We start from the raw sequence: 6,060 nt of genomic DNA, 5'->3' as shown, positions 1-6,060 counted from the left end.
TATGAAGATGCCTTCCGTCTCTCTGCTTTCCTACTGTCTTCATCCAATCCTTCTTACTCCTTTCCATGGCAAGCTTGTGTAAGGTTTCAATGTTGTCAGCAGCTACCTCCCATCCGCGCAGTGAAAGCTAATGCACACACTCTGTCACAGTGCTGCCAATCACCGGTTTGGTTCCCTCCCCTACCGGAATAGAATCACTCTTTTGCGTCTGTCACTAACGCCCAGTAGGTTACAGGTTTGAGCACGTCACAGTCTTCAATCATTGAATCCTACTCAGAATACCACAGACAAGGTTAGACCTTCCGGATTCTCTTGAATGCTGCCATCAGGTCTGCCTATACCACGAAGACTCTGATCACGGAATGGTTGGCTCGTTTGTCAGGCGAGCACTCGGTTGTCAGGCGATCAACCATGCATCGTGCAATCAGGAATCCAAGAGACATTCACTAAGCCTCAGATGCTTGTAGAACAAGAATGGTTGTCAGTCACCTTGTTCATGGGTGAGATGGTGATGGGCGTCAATCATCACCTTCATCATGTTGAAGAACAAGTGATATCTTGGATAAAGAACAGCGGAATTGAATGGAAGAACAATAGTAATTGCATTAATACTCGAGGTACAGCAGAGCTCCACACCTTAATCTATGGTGTGTAGAACTCCACCGTTGAAAAATACATAAGAACAAAAGTGATCATTGGTTCGGCCCCAAAGAGGGAACCAGAAGAACCAAGATGAAAATACAATAGTAAAAGGTCCTACTTATAGAAAACTAGTAGCCTAGGGTGTACAGAGATGAGTAAATGACATAAAAATCCACTTCCGGGCCCACTTGGTGTGTGCTTGGGCTGAGCAATGAAGCATTTCCGTGTAGAGACGTTTTCTGGAGTTAAACGCCAGCTTTTATGCCAGTTTGGGCGTTTAACTCCCATTTAGGTGCCAGTTCCGGCGTTAACGCTGGAATTTCTTGAGGTGACTTTGAACGCCGGTTTGGGCCATCAAATCTTGGGCAAAGTATGGACTATTATATATTGCTGGAAAGCCCAGGATGTCTACTTTCCAACGCCGTTGGAGCGCGCCAATTGGGCTTCTGTAGCTCCAGAAAATCCACTTCGAGTGCAGGGAGGTCAGAATCCAACAGCATCTGCAGTCCTTTTCAGTCTCTGGATCAGATTTTGCTCAGGTCCCTCAATTTCAGCCAGAAAATACCTGAAATCACAGAAAAACACACAAACTCATAGTAAGTCCAGAAAAGTGAATTTAACTAAAAACTAATAAAATATACTAAGAACTCAACTAAAACTACTAAAAACATACTAAAAACAATGCCAAAAAGCGTACAAATTATCCGCTCATCACAACACCAAACTTAAATTGTTGCTTGTCCCCAAGCAACTGAAAATCAAATAAGATAAAAAGAAGAGAATATACTATAGACCCAAACTATCAATGAAACTTAGCTCCAAATTAGATGAGCAGGACTAGTAGCTTTTGCCTCCAAACATTTTGGCATCTCACTTATCCTCTGAGGTTCAGAATGATTGGCTTCTTTAGGAACTTAGAATCCAGATAGTGTTATTGATTCTCCTAGTTAAGTATGATGATTCTTGAACACAGCTACTTTATGAGTCTTGGCTGTGGCCCAAAGCACTCTGTCTTCCAGTATTACCACCGGATACATACATGCCACAGACACATAATTGGGTGAACCTTTTCAGATTGTGACTCAGCTTTGCTAGAGTCCCCAATTAGAGGTGTCCAGGGTTCTTAAGCACACTCTTTTTGCCTTGGATCACAGCTTTATTTCTTTCTTTTTCTTTTCTTTTTTCTTTCTCCCCTTTTTTTTTCGTTTTTCTGCTTCTCTCTTTTTTTTATTATTTTTTTTTGTATTCACTGCTTTTTCTTGCTTCAAGAATCATTTTTATGATTTTTCAGATCCTCAGTAACATGTCTCCTTTTTCATCATTCTTTCAAGAGCCAACTATTTTAGCATTCATGAACCACAAATTCAAAAGACATATGCACTGTTCAAGCATACATTCAGAGAACAAAAGTGTTGCCACCACATCAAACTAATTAAGCTAGTTTTAAAGATGAATTTGAAATCCTGTACTTCTTGTTCTTTTGTGATAAAAACAGTTTTCATTTAAGAAAGGTGGTGGATTCATATTCATAGCTTTAAGGCATAGACACTAAGACACTAATGATCACAAGACACAAACATAGATAACATAAGCACTAAAATTCGAAAAAACAGGAAAGTAAAGAACAAGGAGATTAAAGAACGGGTCCACCTTAGTGATGGCGGCTTGTTCTTCCTCTTGAAGATCTTATGGAGTGCTTGAGCTCCTCAATGTCTCTTCCTTGTCTTTGTTGCTCCTCTCTCATGATTCTTTGATCTTCTCTAATTTCATGGAGGAGGATGGAATGTTCTTGGTGCTCCACCCTTAGTTGTCCCATGTTGGAACACAATTCTCCTTGGGAGGTGTTTAGTTGCTCCCAATAGTTTTGTGGAGGAAAGTGCATCCCTTGAGGTATCTCAGGGATCTCTTTGATGAGAGGGGTCTCTTGTTTGCTCCATCCTTCTCTTGGTGATGGGCTTGAGGTCATGCCTTCTCAGTTGAACCGGCTTTGGATGCCATAAATGGTTATGGAAAAACAAAAAGCAATGCTTTTCCACACCAAACTTAAAAGGTTTGCTCGTCCTCGAGCAAAAGAAGAAAGAAGAGAGTGGAAGAAGAAGAAATGAGGAAGAAGGGAATGGCTTTGTGTTCGGCCAAAGAGGGGGAGAAGTGGTGTTTAGGTGTTGTGAAAATGAAGGAGTGAAGAAGGGTTTATGGGGAAGAGGTATTGAGGTGATTGGTGAATGGGTGAAGAAGAAGAGAGTGTGTGGTGGGTTGGTGGGGATCCTGTGGGGTCCACAGATCCTTAGGTGTCAAGGAAAAGTCATCCCTGCACCAAATGTTGCTCAAAATCACGTTTTGAGCCATTTCTGGCGTTAAACGCCGGGCTGGTGCCCCTTTCTGGCGTTTAACGCCAGGTTCTTGCCCTTTCCTGGCGTTTAACACCAGTCTGGTGCCCCTTTCTGGCGTTAAACGCCCAGAATGGTGCCAGACTGGTCGTTAAACGCCCAACTGCTACCCTCACTGGCGTTTAAACGCCAGTGAGTTCTTCCTCCAGGGTGTGCTGTTTTTCTTCCTGTTTTTCATTCTGTTTTTGCTTTTTCAATTGATTTTGTGACTTCTCATGATCATCAACCTACAAAATAAAGTAAAATAACAAAGGGAAATATATAAAATATAACATTGGGTTGCCTCCCAACAAGCGCTTCTTTAATGTCAGTAGCTTGACAGAGGACTCTCATGGAGCCTCACAGATACTCAGAGCAATGTTGGAACCTCCCAACACCAAACTTAGAGTTTGAATGTGGGGGTTCAACACCAAACTTAGAGTTTGGTTGTGGCCTCCCAACACCAAACTTAGAGTTTGACTGTGGGGGCTCTGTTTGACTCTGATTTGAGAGAAGCTCTTCATGCTTCTTCTCCATGGTGACAGAGGGATATCCTTGAGCCTTAAACACAAAGGATTCTTCATTCACTTGAATGATCAGTTCACCTCCATCAACATCAATCACAGCCTTTGCTGTGGCTAGGAAGGGTCTACCAAGGATGATGGATTCATCCATGCACTTCCCAGTCTCTAGGACTATGAAATCAGTAGGGATGTAATGGTCTTCAATCTTAACCAAAGCATTCTCTACAAGTCCATGAGCTTGTTTTCTTGAGTTGTCTGCCATCTCTAGTGAGATTCTTGCAGCTTGTACCTCAAAGATCCCTAGCTTCTCCATTACAGAGAGAGGCATGAGGTTCACACTTGACCCTAAGTCACACAGAGCCTTCTTGAAGGTCATGGTGCCTATGGTACAAGGTATGGAAAACTTCCCAGGATCTTGTTTCTTTTGAGGTAATTTCTGCCTAGACAAGTCATCCAGTTCTTTGGTGAGCAAAGGAGGTTCATTCTCCCAAGTCTCATTTCCAAATAACTTGTCATTTAGCTTCATGATTGCTCCAAGGTATTTAGCAACTTGCTCTTCAGTGACATACTCATCCTCTTCAGAGGAAGAATACTCATCAGAGCTCATGAAAGGCAGAAGTAAGTCCAATGGAATCTCTATGGTCTCATTTTGAGCCTCAGATTCCCATGGTTCCTCATTGGGGAACTTATTGGAGGTTAGTGCACGCCCATTGAGGTCTTCCTCAGTGGCGTTCACTGCCCCTTCTTCCTCTCCAAATTCGGCCATGGTTATGGCTTTGCACTCTCCTTTTGGATTTTCTTCTGTGTTGCTTGGGAGAGTACTTGGAGGGAGTTCAGTAACTTTCTTGCTCAGCTGTCCCACTTGTCCTTCCAAATTTCTAATGGAGGACCTTGTTTCATTCATGAAACTTTGAGTGGTTTTAATTAGATCAGAGACCATGGTTGCTAAGTCAGAGGGGTTCTGCTTAGGATTCTCTGTCTGTTGCTGAGAAGATGATGGAAAAGGTTTGCCATTGTTAAACCTGTTTCTTCCACCATTATTATTGAAACCTTGTTGAGGTCTCTCTTGATTCTTCCATGAGAGATTTGGGTGATTTCTCCATGAAGAATTATAGGTGTTACCATAAGGTTCTCCTAGGTAATTCACCTCTTCCATTGAAGGGTTCTCAGGATCATAAGCTTCTTCCTCAGATGAAGCCTCCTTAGTACTGCTTGGTGCATTTTGCATTCCAGACAGACTTTGAGAAATCAAATTGACTTGTTGAGTCAATATTTTATTCTGAGCCAAAATGGCGTTCAGAGTGTCAATCTCAAGAACTCCTTTCTTCTGACTTGTCCCATTGTTCACAGGATTTCTCTCAGAAGTGTACATGAATTGGTTATTTGCAACCATTTCAATGAGCTCTTGAGCTTCTGTAGGCGTCTTCTTCAGATGAAGAGATCCTCCAGCAGAGCTATCCAAGGACATCTTGGATAGTTCAGAGAGACCATCATAGAAAATACCTATGATGCTCCATTCAGAAAGCATGTCAGAAGGACATTTTCTGATTAATTGTTTGTATCTTTCCCAAGCTTCATAGAGGGATTCTCCATCCTTCTGTTTGAAGGTTTGGACTTCCACTCTAAGCTTACTCCATCTTTGAGGTGGAAAGAACTTTGCCAAGAAGGCATTGACTAGCTTTTCCCAAGAGTCCAGGCTTTCTTTAGGTTGAGAGTCCAACCATATTCTAGCTCTGTCTCTTACAGCAAAAGGGAATAGCATCAGTCTATAGACCTCAGGGTCAACCCCATTAGTCTTGACTGTGTCACAGATTTGCAAGAATTCAGCTAAAAACTGATGAGGATCTTCCATTGGAAGTCCATGGAACTTGCAATTCTGTTGCATTAGAGAAACTAATTGAGGCTTAAGCTCAAAGTTGTTTGCTCCAATGGTAGGGATAGAGATGCTTCTCCCATAGAAATTGGGAGTAGGTGCAGTAAAGTCACCTAGCACCTTCCTTGCATTGTTGGCATTGTTGTTGTTTTCGGCTGCCATGGGTTCTTCTTTGAAGAATTCGGTCAGGTCCTCTAAAGAAAGTTGTGCTTTGGCTTCTCTTAGCTTTCTCTTCAAGGTCCTTTCGGGTTCAGGGTCAGCTTCAACAAGAATGCCTTTGTCTTTGTTCCTGCTCATATGAAAGAGAAGAGAACAAGAAAATATGGAATCCTCTATGTCACAGTATAGAGATTCCTTTAGGTGTCAGAGGAAAAGAAAAGTAGAAGATAGAAGTAGAAAATTCGAACTTATCAAAGAAGATGGAGTTCGAATTTTGCATTAAGGAGTAGAGTTAGTTCAGAAATAGAAGGATGTGAGAAGAAGGGAAGTGATTTTCGAAAATTAAGTAAAAGATTTTGAAAACATTTTTGAAAAACACTAATTGATTTTCGAAAATAAAAGTGGAAAAGAAATCAAGTGATTTTTGAAAAAGGTTTTGAAATTAGAAATCAAAAAAATTTGATTGAAAACTATTTTGAAAAAGATGTGGTTAAGA

The 6,060-nt window shown here is 41.5% G+C and overlaps 1 non-coding gene across 1 annotated transcript; it reads left to right on the top strand.

The window, feature by feature from the left end:
* The first annotated feature begins 5,054 nt into the window (after positions 1–5,054).
* Positions 5,055–5,162, top strand: LOC130942505 (small nucleolar RNA R71). The gene has a single exon (XR_009071072.1). It is a non-coding gene; the product is annotated as a small nucleolar RNA R71 (small nucleolar RNA).
* The last annotated feature ends 898 nt before the right edge of the window (positions 5,163–6,060 follow it).

Source organism: Arachis stenosperma, chromosome 7 (assembly GCF_014773155.1).
Source record: "Arachis stenosperma cultivar V10309 chromosome 7, arast.V10309.gnm1.PFL2, whole genome shotgun sequence".
Classification (NCBI taxonomy): Eukaryota; Viridiplantae; Streptophyta; class Magnoliopsida; order Fabales; family Fabaceae; genus Arachis; species Arachis stenosperma.
This window is presented reverse-complemented; position numbering and strand designations above follow the sequence as displayed.